The sequence below is a fragment of the Orcinus orca genome, chromosome X (genome assembly GCF_937001465.1).
Source record: "Orcinus orca chromosome X, mOrcOrc1.1, whole genome shotgun sequence".
Lineage (NCBI taxonomy): Eukaryota > Metazoa > Chordata > Mammalia > Artiodactyla > Delphinidae > Orcinus > Orcinus orca.
Genome location: NC_064580.1, coordinates 6,820,391 through 6,835,232, shown reverse-complemented (window position 1 = coordinate 6,835,232; position 14,842 = coordinate 6,820,391). Strand labels below are relative to the sequence as shown.

At 41.4% G+C, this 14,842-nt stretch overlaps 1 protein-coding gene across 8 annotated transcripts in view; it reads right to left on the bottom strand.

The window, feature by feature from the left end:
• TBL1X (transducin beta like 1 X-linked) overlaps positions 1-14,842 on the bottom strand; it is a 227,141-nt gene that overhangs the window by 69,157 nt on the left and 143,142 nt on the right. The gene's annotated exons all lie outside the window — the stretch shown is intronic.

Here is a 14,842-nt window from a genome sequence, read left to right as displayed (position 1 = left end):
TGATTTTAGCTCAGATACTGTTCCTGCTATCATTCAATGATAATTAATGCCCACTTGAAATATCTTTGTTTTAGGGACCGTATCACATACAACAAATAAATTAAACTGTACACACCCTTAAGAGAAGAAAAGATGCTCCAGACATCTTTTCTGACAATATAGACACTGCTTGGGCACACGTTTACAATAATCACGGCACGCATGTTTGTGTGCACATATCCACTCTTTTATGTGCTCAAAAAAACACAGAAACGTCAGAATCTTTTTTTCCTTTTTTGGCTTCCCTAAAATAAAGCGAAAGCAAGCACTGACTCTCAACTTTTACATTATTGTTTTCCTACGTTTCCGTTTCACAGGGGTTCCACCTGCATGGATTTCTGAAGAAGCCAGGGGTATATGTCATAAGATAATCCTTCATATCAAAAACTCATTTTTACTTTTCAGTCAGTATAAACAGTAAGCAGTCAACCAGGATCTACTTAATAATATTTACCTTCTTCCTCATAAATTCTCTTCAGTTGTGAGTGAATCCAGTCTCCTACAGGGTTGAAATTATCTACAAGCTCAAGAACTAAGGAAATTAAATGCCTGCTGTCTTCTCTAAATTCTTGTTCGATAGTCTTAAGTGATAATAAAAAGGCGCCAGGTTTAATATAATTCAAATCCATAAGTGAGGCTATGAATGAAGGTGTTTCTTATTAGTGAATGTATACAGAACCTCTTGAAATGTTTTAAGGAAATTCAAGTAAATTACTCCCACTGAGTCACATTTATAGTTACACTGTTCAAAGAAAGGAGACTAAAAGGATTCTACAAGCAGGTTCATAGGCCCTTAAGTTTCATTACAGTACATTTTTAAACCACATACGGATCTATAAGATAAAACCAGGACAACTGAAAAAATCTACCACTGAAGGAAAACAATAAGATTTAAACAAAATTCCTCTATAGCTCGTTGAATAGAAATTAAAGGGCACCAGACTGAAGAAGGCACTAGGGAATACTGACTTTGCTTATAAAATAAAAATACATTTCATTATGGAAAAAACTCGGCAGTGGAGATGAAATAGGACGATACTCCTTACAGCAAACCTGAAGCAGACAGCAAATTATTTTCGGGATTGGGCTGTAAACCCAAGAGCCTTATGATGAAACTGCTAAACACCATAAAGTATCAAAATATAAGCAGATGTCACCACAATAAGCCCCAAACTGCTTGAAAATTAAAACATTAAAATCCATAACAATTCAATTAAGTAATGAATATATAAACAGCTCTCATTACAAGCTGTTCAGGAAAAAGCTTTAGTATCAAATTCCTATTCTCTGGCCCAAAACAGATGGTAACTCACAAATTGAAGGTTATCTTTGATATAAGTTGTTAAATTCAGTACATGTAATTAACATCATCTGTGTGTTATGAACACAAAAAATGTGAAATATGACTGGTTAATAACATTCTGGTTATGCAACATGTCAAAATTAATTAGTTCGTTACTAGAAATAATAAGTTAAAGTGAGAAACCTGAACTTCCAATCCCTGGTCAGTCCTGATTTTCCCATTATTAACACCTAAATAGAACCACTATCAATAAACAGTGCTGGCAGGGCTTCCCTGGTGGCGCAGTGGTTGAGAGTCCGCCTGCCGATGCAGGGGACACGGGTTCGTGCCCCGGTCTGGGAAGATCCCACATGCCGCGGAGCGGCTGGGCCCGTGAGCCATGGCCGCTGAGCCTGCGCATCCGGAGCCTGTGCTCCGCAACGGGAGAGGCCACAACAGTGAGAGGCCCGCGTACCGCAAAAACAAAAACAAAAACAAAAAACAGTGCTGGCAAAAATTTACGTGCTGAAAAAGATTTGTGTGAAACGCAAATGATTTTTTAAAAAATATTTATTTGGCTGCGCCAGGTCTTAGTTGTGTCACATGGGATCTTCGCTGCGGTGTGCAGGATCTTTGTTGCAGCATGCAGAATCTTTAGTCGCGGCATGCGAACTCTTAGTTGCAGCATGTGGGATCTAGTTCCCTGACCAGGGATCGAACCCAGGCCCCCTGCGTTGGGAGCACGGAGTCTTAGCCACTGGACCACCAAGGAAGTCCCCCCACCCCCACCTTTTTTAAGTCTTTACTGAATTTGTTACAATATTGCTTCTGTTTTATGTTTTGGTTTTTGGCTGTGAGGCACGAGGGATCTCAGCTCCCTGACTAGGGATCGAACCCTCACCCCCTGCATTGGGAGGCAAAGTCTTAACCACTGGACCGCTAGGGAAGTCTGCAACGCAAATGATTTTAACAAATGCAATATATTCTTTACTCTCAAAGGTAGTAATAAATATAAAAAGGCCTCATTTTCTGGTTGCCGTCAGTTCTTGGCATGGAATGGTGTAGACAATGACTAATAGTCCTCCCACACAGGAGGCGTAAAGCCTTTAGTATATTCACAATGCTGTGCAATCATCCCCTCTGTCAAGTCTCAAAACATTTACATCACCCCCAAAGGAAACCTCGGGCCCATTAAGTAGTCAGTCCTCAATCCCCCTCCCCCTCCCCCCGCCCTGGCAACCACCAGCCTGCTTTCTGTCTCTGCAGATTTGCCTGTTTTGGACATTTCACATAAATGGAACCATACGACACCTTCTCTGTGTCCGGCGTCTTTCGCTTAGCATAATGTTTCCAAGGTTCACCCACAATGCAGCAGGTATCAGTACTTCATTCCTCTGTACGGCTGAATACTATTCTGTTGGACGCATGGACTACCTTTTGTTTACCTTTCCATCCACCAGCTGACGGGCATTTGGCTACTGTGAATACTGCTGTTAGGAACACTGATGTCCAGGAATGTGTTTGAGCCCCCGTTTCCCATCCCTTGGGTATGTATTGTTCTACATCATTTTGCCAGAGACGAGGAATAGTGCAGTGTCGCTCTCCTTGGGGCAAACCAAATTACTCTTCCATTCAGAAGCGTTGCCAAGTCTATCAGGGCGACCAGAAGCGCTGGATTGGTTTTGTTTTGCCTGCAGCCCTGGCTATCATTCTAAATCCTTCTCCCTCCCCTGAGGTAGTTCAGCTCCAAAGTTTTGAGTTGGGAATTGCCTGCACTTCTGGCTTCCCAGGACCCCTTGAGGTGACTCTGGCTACCCAGGTACCTTCTCACACTGATATCTGATATGATCCACGTATGTAACCCCTAATAGCAGCATGGAACTATCATGGTGTGTCCTATTTTACACCGTGGTTTTCAACCAGGGATGGCTGTGCTCTCTGCCCCAGGGGACTGCAGGATATTAGACAATGTCTGGAGACATCTCTCGGTCGCCACAAGTGGAGGAGGGGAGGTACTGGCGCCTAGTGGGTAGAGGCCAGGAATAGCGCTCAGCATCCACAACACACAGAACAGCCTCCCTGCACAGAAGACTCATCAGCCCCAAATGCCAATAATGCCAAGAAACTTTTTAACAGAAGAGATTTTAGACTAAGTTCATCTCTTTATGACTTCTGCCTGATTCTTACCGAGAAATATTAGAAGGTGAAGTAACAGTTTCACACAGGGCTTAGATTCAAAAAGAATTATCTAGGGGATATTTTCATAGATTGTCATAATGCTTCCTTCTTGGTTGCCCAAATCTGTGGAACAAAACAAATAATCCATATGGCTCGCTCAGTGAAAATTCAGGATAAACCTACATTTTTATTGATCATAAATGAAATGCTTAACTATATACATATTGATTATATCTCCTGATAAAAATGAATCAAATGTGTACAATTAAATTCCTTTAACTGCTGGTGGAGAGGTCAGCACGGAGCAGAACTGAGGCCTGCGGCCAGCAGCCAACACCATTTGCCAGCCACATGAGAGCCACCATCGCACTGCATCATCCAGTACCTATCAGACCATCAAGTCCCTGCAGCTCCAGTTGATGTCTTGACTGCAACTTCAAAGAGACCTCTACCAGAACCACCCTGCTAAGTCACCACAGCATTCCTGACCCTCAGAATCTAACACACTGAAGGACAGGTGGGAAAGATACCCGGGGCAGCAGGCCTTTTCAGCAATCGCCTCTCCATCATCATCCACAGAATGGGACAATGTCAAGCACGGCTGCTGCCAGGAAAGCCTAGAACCACAGGGACTTGGAAGCCAAGCAAACGGAGCTTTCAAAGAAGCAGGAGAGAGATTCCCAAAGCACGTTCTTCACAATGATGTTTCCCAGATGGTTAGTATGTGTTTAGTATCACCACGTGAAAAACAGCTCTGTGATCCAATTTTCCATGTTCAATAGGATTGGTAACCCTGGGTTAAAGTTACTGAAAAACAATAAAAAGGAGCACCTAAATACATCAAACAAATACTAACAGACGTAAAGGGAGGAACTGATGGGAATACAGTAGCAGTAGGAGACTTTAACACCCCAATGATATCCATGGACAGATCTTCCAGACAGAAAATCAATAAGGCAACAGGGATCCTAAATGACGCAATAGAACAATTAGACAAAAATGGATATTTTCAGGACATTAAATCCAAAAAAGCCCCAGAATACACATTCTTTTCAAGTTCACGTGGAACATTCTCCAGGACAGACCACATACTAGGACACAAAACAAGCCTCAAGAAATTTAAGGTGAACAGAAATTACTTCAAGCATCTTTTCTGACCACAACAGCATGAAACTAGAATTGAACCACAGAAACAGAAATGAGGAAAAAACGATTACATGGAGACTAAACACGCTACTAAAATAACCCATGGGTCAACGATGAAATCAAAGAGGAAATTAAAAAATACCTTGCGACAAATGACAACAAAAACACCATCATACAAAATCTTTGGGATGCTGCAAAAGAAATCCTAAGAGGGAAGTTCATAGCAATACACGCCTTCCTCAAAAAGTAAGGAAAAAATGTCAGATAAGCAACCTGACCTACCACCTAAAGAATTAGAAAAAGAAGAACAAACAAAACCTAAAGTCAGCAGAAAGAAGGAAATAATAAAGATCAGAGAGGAAATAAATAAAATAGAGTTTTATAAAATAATGGAAAAACTCAATAAAACCAAAAACTGGTTTTTTGAAAGGGTAAACAAAAATCAACAAACCTCTGGCCAGGCTCACCAAGAAGAAAAAAGAGAGGACCCAAATAAACAAAATAAGAAATGAGAGAGGAGAAATAACATCTGATATTGCAGAAATTTTAAAAAACCACAAGAGAACACTATGAACAATTATATGCCAACAATTGGACAACCTAAAAGAAATGGACAAGTCTCTAGAAACATACAGCCCACCAAAACTAAATCAAGAAGAGATAGATATTTTTACAGACTGGTCACCAGAAGTGAAATAGAATCTATAATTTAAAAAAAGTTTCCTGCAAACAAATTCCAGGACCGAATGGCTTCACTGGGGAATTCTACCAAACAAACAACGAAAAACTTATAGCAACCTTTTTCAAACTCTTCCAGGAGGGTGAAGAGGAAGAAACACTCCCGAAGACATTCTATGAAGTCACCATCACCCTGATACCAAAACCGGACAAAGACACTACCAAAAAAGAAAATTACAGGCCAATATCTTCAATGAATATGGATGCAAAAATTCTCAACAAAATATTAGCAAACCGAATTCAACAACACATAAAAAAAATCATACACCATAATCAAGTTGGATTCATTCCAGGGTCACAAGGATGGTTCAACATATACAAATCAATCAGTGTGATACACCACATCAAGAAAAGAAAAAAACCACATGATCATCTCTATAGATGCAGAATAAGCATCTGACAAAATTCAACATCCATTCATGATAAAAACCCTTACCAAAGTGGGTACAGAGGGAACATATCAACATAATAAAAGCTATTTATGACAAACCCACAGCCAACATAATACTCAGTGGTGAAAAGCTGAAAGTCTTTCTGCTAATATCTGTAACAAGGATGCCGACTCTACCACATCTATTCAACATAGTATTGGAAGTCCTAGCCACAGCAATGAGACAAGAAAAAGAAATAAAAGGTATCCAAATTGCAAGGGAAGAGATTAAATTCTTATATGCAGATGACATGATATTATATATAGAAAACCCTAAAGACTCCAGGCAAAAACTACTAGAACTGATAAACGAATTCATCAAGGTAGCAGGATACAAGATTAACATACAGAAATCTGTTGCACTTCTTTACACTAACAATGAAATATCAGAAAGGGAAAGTAAAAAAAAAAGAAACAAATAAAAAGAAACCAAAAAAACAATAAACAATCCCTTTTAAATCGCTTCAAAAAAATATTTAGGAATAAACCTCATCAAGTAGGGGAAAGACTTATATGCTGAGAACTATAAAACACTGATAAAGGAAATTGAAGATGATTCCGAGAAATGGAAAGACATCCCATGCTCTTGGACTGGAAGAATTAATATTGTTAAAATGGCAATAATACAGATTACCCAAAGCAATACTATGGATTACTACCCAAAGCAATACTACAGAATACTACCCAAAGCAATCTACAGATTTAATGTGATCCCTATAAAAGTACCCATGACATTTCTCACAGAAGTAGAACACATAATCCAAACATTTATATGAAACCGTAAAAGACGGAGAACTGCCAAAGCAATCCTGAGGAAAAACAAAAACAAAGGAGGAGGCAGAACCCTCCCAGCCTTTAGGCAATACTACTACAAAGCTACAGTAATCAAAACAGTGTGGTATTGATACAAAAACAGACATACAGATCAACAGAACAGAACTGAGAGCCCAGAAATAAACCCACACAGCTATGGTCAATTAATCTTCGACAAAAGTGGCAAGAATATACAATGGAGATAAGACAGTCTCTTCAGCAAGTAGTGCTGGGAAAGCTGGACAGAGACATGTAAATCAAGCAAGTTAGAACATACCATCACACCATATACAAAAATAAACTCAAAATGCCTTAAAGGCTTATAAATATAAGACGTGATACCATAAAACTCCTAAAAGAGAGCATAGGCAAAAAATTCTCTAACATAAATCATACCAGTGTTGCCTTAGGTCAGTCTCCCAAGGCAACAGAAATAAAACCAAAATAAACAAATAGGACCTATTCAAACTTATAAGCTTTTTCACAGCAAAGGAAACCATAAACAAAACAAAAAGACAACCTATGGGCTGGGAGAAAATATCTGCAAATGATGAGACTGGCAAGGGCTTAATTTCCAAAATATACAAACAGCTCATACAACTCAATAAAAAAAAAACACAACTCCAACAAAAAATGGGCAGAAGAACTAAAGAGACATTTCTCCAAATAAGAAATATATATGGCCAATAAAGCACGTGAAAAGATGCTCAACACTGCTAATTATTAGACAAATTCAAATCAAAACTATAATGAGGTATCACCTCACACAGATCAGGATGGCCATCATTAAAATGTCTACAAATAATGAATGCTGGCAAGGGTGTGGAGAAAAGGGAACCCCCCCCCCACCCCTACACTGTTGGTGGGAATGTAAATTGGTATGGCCACTATGGAAAACATACGAAGATTCCTTAAAAAACTAAAAATAGACTTACCACATGATCCAGCAATCCTACTCCTGGGCGTATATCTGCAGAAAATGCTAATTCAAAAACATAAATGCAACCCAATGTTCATAGCAGCACTATTTACAATAGCCAAGACATGGAAGCAACCTAAGTGTCCATCAACAGATGAATGGATCAAGATGTGGTACACACACACACACACACACACACAATGGAATATTACTCAGACATAAAAACGAATGAAATAATGCTGTTTACAACAACATGGATGGACCTAGAGATTATCATACAAAGTAAAGTAAGTCAGACAGAGGAAGACAAAAATCATATACCACTTATATGTGGAATCTAAACTATGATACAAATGAACTTATTTACAAAACAGAAGCAGACTCAGAGATGTAGAAGACAAACTTACGGTTACCAAAGGGGATTTGGCAGGCGCAGGGTTCAGGGGAAGATAAATTAGGACTTTGCGATTAGCAAATACACATTACTATATATAAAACAGATAAACAACAAAGTCCTTCTATAAAGTACAGGGAACTATATTCAATGTCTTGTAATAAACTATAATGGAAAAGAAAAAAACCAATACAAATAGTTTACACAGGGCTTCCCTGGTGGCGCAGTGGTTGAGAGTCCGCCTGCCGATGCAGGGGACACGGGTTTGTGCCCCGGTCCGGGAAGATCCCACATGCTGAGGAGCGGCTGGGCCCGTGAGCCATGGCCACTGAGCCTGCGCATCCGGAGCCTGTGCTCCGCAACGGGAGAGGCCACAACAGTGAGAGGCCCACATACCACAAAAAAAAAAAAAAAAAAAGTTTACACATAATTGCATCTATTATCTGCCTGGCTCTGTTCTAAGTGCTTTAAGTTATGTAATCCTTTTAATAAACAATGAAAGAATCCTTCCTACCAGAATCTCACAATGTGTTTTCAATGATATATCCACGAACCACCACTAACAGTGTCATACCAGGGGTTCACATACACTAAATTATCTCTCTCCTGTTACGATTTTCTCATGGCTCTGAGCTGTAGGCAGCAGAAATTTTGTGAACCACCTTCCTCATCTGGCTCCTCCATGTACCCAGGTATCCACCTAGATAATGACACTCCATGTACAATATGCTATGGTTTGCCCAACTCTCCCAAATTTCCCACTTTTCAGAAATATGCTGAAATTTTAAAGACAACTTTCTGATTGACTTTGAATACATCAGTTGCTAGACAGTCCAATAAAGGGAGGTTCTGCCGTTGGAAGACTGTAGGTTCTCCAAGAGAATATAAAACCAACATGCGTTTCTTTAGACTTTGGAAGCTTGAAATCTAAAGATGACAGTAGTTGACGGAAATGAATCCAAGTGTGCCAAGTTGGTAATGACTTACAAAAATAAATGTTACTTTTAATATCATAATAGTGTCAAGAAGTAGGACACTTCTAGATGAGGCTTTATACATTGGGAATTAAAATCAGGCCATCATCCTCATTTCTCTTTTCACTCACCGAACTAGGAAAATGGGTACTGTGAGGTGAAAGGTCACAGTGCATTAAACATCTCACTTCTTATCATCTCATCTTTTTTAAAAAATCTATTTTTGGAATACCTTTTATTTAGGTGGATTATTTATTTTTTTTGCCACTATGGTAAGAGTGTACCCTTCTCTTTTTATGTGTAAACTCGAAGAGACAACACTAAAGGGATCCCTTCTCTGTTAAAGTTCTGACACAGAAAAAATGCTTTGATTTTTTCTTAATGATAAATATTAATTTTGTGCATAAATTCCAAAGGCCTCACCTTTAATATTCTTTAAGAATAAGCATATACACCATAAAAACAACAGAAAGCTATAAATTAAAACCAAGTAACATCCTAAAAGATCTTCCTTTGAAAAAGCCTGCATGGTCGGGCTTCCCTGGTGGCACGGTGGTTAAGAATCCACCTGCCAATGCAGGGGACACGGGTTCGAGCCCTGGTCCGGGAAGATCCCATGTGCCGCAGAGCAACTAAGCCCGTGCGCCACAACTACTGAGCCCGCGCGCCTAGAGCCTGTGCTCCACAACAAGAAGCCCGCGCGCCGCAACGAAGTGTAGCCCCCGCTCGCCGCAGCTAGAGAAAAGCCCTCGCGCGGCGATGAAGACCCAACACAGCCAAAAATAAATTAAAAAAAAAAAAAAAATCAGTAGCCCTGAAAATACTATTTTAAGAAAGTCTCCATAGTTAAATGGTAATGTTTGTTGTCCAATGCCTAAAAAAAGAGTTTGAGTGTTAGTTGTAAGTAACATTTCAGTACGGTTACCTGTAGACGGCAATCTTGGCTGTGCCAACAACTCTCCTTTCCTGCACATTGATGTGTCAACAGATCATCACTGTACGAAACGTGAGAAAGGTTTTGGTAAAGTTTCTGACCTATATTTGAGACGGGGAAACGGTTCCTACTGCAGCACGCCCGTAAAGCTGGCAGTTACCCAGACAGTGACTGATGAAAAACCTCATTCACAAGCTAATGATGTGGCCACACTCTGCACACGACCAGGGCGGGGGTCTGAGAACTTTCTGGGGAACCCAACTCTCTGTGGTCCAAGGAGGCAACAGAAACTTACAATCACGCAAAGATTATAAACACATGTTTATCTTCGCTTCCCAAAGTAGACTGTGTTCATTTTAGCGCTCATTTCTAAAACAGTAGCTCTTAAAGATGACAACGTGATATTTAAAGCAAAGATTTCAAGATCAAATCTGTTGGAAAATTCTAGGTTTGAAAAAGGTAAAATAGATCCGAGAAGCTAAACAAATCCCACGCAGGATAAACACCAGAGAAAACCCCAAGAAAAGCACAATTTCCTGAAAGTCAGCAACAAAAGAAACTCTTCAAAGCAGCCAGAGGGGAAAAAAAATTTACATCCAGAGGAAAAAGATAAACAAATCCCACAAACTTGTTGTCTTCTGGCTTGCATTATTCTGGACAACGGAACAAAACCTTCCAAGGGCTGAAAGAATATGTCAGTCTAAAATTCTACACTCAGATGAAACATCTTTCAAAACATGAAAGTGAAGAATTTTCCAAACAAACAACAAATGCAGACAGAATTCACTGCTAGGAGATCTGCACCACAGGAAATATTAATGCAATTTCTTTAAGAAGAATTGTCTCAGATGGAAATCTGGATTTATACAAAGGAACGGTGACAGAAATGGTAACTATTGGGGTGAATATAAAAGTATTTTCTTCTCATTTTGAAGTTTCTTTTACATATAAATGCTTAATGCAAAATAACTATGTATTGTAGCATTTGAAACATATATGAAAGATGTATGGCAACAGAAGCACAAAGAAACAGGCATAGAAGGCAAACAGAAACATTGCTGTAAGTTTCTTATACATGAGGTGGTAAAGTATCATTCAAATGTAGACTGTGTTAAGACGCATACTGCAAACGTTAGCGCAACGCTGCAAAAACAAAACAAAGAGGTGTAGCTAACAAGCTAACAGTGAAGTAAAATCATAAAAAATTCTCAGTTTAGGCAAAAGTGGAGGAACGGAGGGGAAAAAAATAACAGAACGCACGACACAAGCAGAAAACAAAAAGTTGGTGGTAAATGGTACAACCTTTCCGATTAAAAGGCTGAGTGAGACTAGATAAAAAAGCCACACTCAACTCTGTAACAAACCCACTTTGCATAAGTACATATTGTCTCTGAATACGTGTATGTATATTTGACACATGTTAATACATTATATACATTTACTATACAGTATTGATATGTATTCCTATTATGTTCCACTTATCATTCTCATCTTCTGTGATTTCTTGTATTTCTTCCCTGCTTAGTGAGGTTGGGGAGGGCGCTATGCAGGTGAAGACAACACAGAACAGGAAGCGAAACAGAGCGATTCCTGGCCCTGGAGGAGAGCACCTGCCTTTCGTGAGGGATCCATACGTGAACACGACACAACCCAGTGACCCTGCTCTGCTGGGAGCAGATGGCAGAGTGACCAGACCACCAGGCTCCTTAGGAAGTCTGAGCATTGCCACACCGAGGGTGCATCCGCCTGCGCACTTAAGACACCCTTGGGGGTTTAGGAACAGAATTCTGAGAAGTCACAGCCTCTGTTCTTGAAGTCAGTCACACTGGAGCTGAGACAAGTGCTTGGAGGGACGTCCTTGGTGGTCCAGTGGTTAAGACTCCACGCTGCGAGTGTAGGGTATATGGGTTCGATCCCTGGTCGGGGAACTCGATCCCACATGCCACATGACGCGGCCAAAAAAATAAAAAGAGAGAGAAGTGCTTGGATAGGGGGTGGTACTTGGAGGCATGGGGCAAAAAGGGCTTTCCAGGTGGCATGGCAGCTCCATGCCCGGCCCCATCCTGCTCCCATGCCCCTGCAGTAGATCTGTAACCCCAGCTAACTTCCCACTCCACCTCAGTCTCGGAGTCTGTTTCTAGAGAAACCTTCTTAAAACAATGGCTCCAGCAGCACCCGGTACAAAATTCCGCATACAACTGCCCTGTTCTTTCAAGTGCCCTGCTCATGAATGCTGCAAACACTTCTTTTTTTAATAAAAGAAAACGATGGTGTTTTGTATCTTTGATCAAAAAGCCCACGCGGCAGGCATTTCAATAAATGCATGCTAGTACACACGGTGTGCAGAAAAACACAAGGAACGCCCCAGAATACTCCAGATGGGATGTACTTGGCGGCCTCTATTATTTGTCTAGTTAGGTTACTCTATTGGTTATCCTCCCCTTTCCTGAAATTGAATTTAAAAATTGGGAGACACGTCGAGATATGACAACACAAGAAGGTAAAGTTCCAGAAGTGTAAAGCAGGGGTGAGCACACTTTTTCTGCAAAGGGCCAAAGAGCAGGTATCTTGGACTCGGCAGCCATCCTGTTACAAGTACTCAACTGTGCCCCAGCTCACAAGTAGCCACAGACAGTAGGTAATGGGCGTGGGCATGTTTCAATAAAACTTTACAAAAATAGGTGGAAGGCAGGGTTGGCCTACAGGCAGGAGTCTGCCGACCCCTGCCCTGGGGCAAAATCATGTTCATTGTATTAAGGTGTGCACTCACAACTCATTACTAAATTAAAACAGACAACCGTAAGATATCATTAAGGGTGACTTGAGACATGAACACACGACAGAAGCGCTTTATTCCAGAAGTGAAGCAGGTCTGTGCCTCGTTCCTGGGAAGGACCACAGTGGAGGCGGCAGCAGGAGCGTGGGGTGCACTTCAGCCCAGGTCCCTGGTTCCTGGGACACACACACAGCTGCCACGGGGAGCCCTCAGGACACTCGTGCAAATGCCGTGCTGCATTAAGATGGTGCTTTCAGAACCCAAGTGCAAAGTCTCGCGAAAACTTCCCAATTCTTTTATTTTATGGATCACAGAAGCGTGAACCTGAACAGAATAATCTCATCACTGCGGAGATGACATCTTTAATTTTTTTCCTTTTTAAAAATTATTTTTAATAGGTTTAGTTTTTAGAGGAGTTTTAGGTTCACGGCAAAATGGAGGGGAAGGCACAGAGAGTTCCCATACGCCCCCTGCCCCCCCCACATGCACAGCCTCCCCCACTGTCCACACCCCCCTCCAGCGGGTACATCTGCTACAGCCGATGAACCTGTACGGACACACCATCCTCACCCGAATCCCATAGTTTACATTAGGGTTCACTCTTGGTGTTGTACCCTCTATGGGTTTTGACAAATTTATAATGAATGACATGTGGCCACCACTGTAGTATCATAAAGCACAGTTTCCCTGCCTTAAAAATCCTCTGTGTTCCGCCTACTCATCTCTCCCCGTTCCCTAAACCCTGGCAACCGCTCATCTTTTCGCTGTCTCTGTAGTTTGGCCTTTTCCAGAAGGTCACAGAGTTGGAATCATACCGCATGTAGTCTTTTCAGGTTGGCTTCTCTCACTCAGTGATGTGCATTTCAGGCTCCTCCGTGTCTTTTCCTGGCTTGAGCTCATTTCTTTTTAGCGCTGAATAATAATTCCACGGTCTAGATGCAACAGTTCATTTACCCATTCACCTACAAAAGGACATCCAAGTTCTGGCAATGATGGATAAAAGCTGCTATAAACATCTGTGTGCAGGTTTTTGCATGGAAGTAAGTTTTCAACTCCTTTGGGTAAATTTTATTTTTTAAAAATGCCATTAGAATTACATAAGTAATACATGTTCAGGGGAGAGATTTTAAGTGATTCTCAACCGCAGGCAATTTTGTCCCCCAAAGGTCATCGGGCAATGTCCGGAGACATTCCTCGTCACAACTTGGGGGAAGGGCCCTGGCACGGAATGGGTAGAGGTCAGGGATGCTGCGAACCTCGTACAATGCACAAGACGTCCCCCCCATGAGAAAGGATTATCGGGCCCCACATGTCACTAGTGCTGAGGTTGAGAAATCCTGACATGAGGATAAAATGTTAAAAGTTTTCTCTCCCCAAGTCTTCCCACTCTCACCACGCAGAGACAGCCCGTACTCACGAGCTTCTTCCAGTCTTCTACAAGTTTCCGCACACACCTGTTCTTACTTATAACACAAATATATTTTGCTGACTATAATCTTTGAATTTAGTCGTGAGTGGCACATACCAGTTGTTTTCATCACTAACATCCTTGAACAGCAAGGCGGCTTACTACCTGCCTACATAAAACCACTCCTTGCCCGCCAGTCTGCAAAGGAAGTGTACATTTTATGAAGTCCCTTAGGTCCATTATACAACTTAACCATCACAGCAGCCCTTTCGTTATTCCCACTTTGTGGCTAAAGAGGCCAAGATCCAGAAAGTTCAAGTGAACAGAACCGGGCTTCACAGATCATAAGTGGTTAGGATTTGAACCCCCAGTTCTAGCTTCAGTTTTGGGGCTCTCCTCATTTCACAGCACAGCAATTCACAATTCACAGTAATTTAGATAGAAGGTAGGTAGTCAGGTTTTTAAAAATTTATTAATTTATTTTTAATTCTGGGCTGCTTTGGGTGTTTGCTGCGGTGTGCGCGGGCTTCTCATTGCGGTGGTTTCTCTTGTTGCGGAGCACAGGCTCTAGGCGTGTGGGCTTCAGTAGTTGTGGCACGCGGGCTCGGTAGTTTTGGCTCACGGGCTCTAGAACGCAGGCTCAGTAGTTGTGGCGCACGGGCTTAGCTGCTCCACGGCACGTGGGATCTTCCCGGACTAGGGCTCAAACCCGTGTCCCCTGCACTGGCAGGTAGATTCTTAACCACTGAGCCGCCAGGGAAGTCCGGTACTCAGTTATTTTTGCACAATGGAAGTACCTCGGAATTTGCAA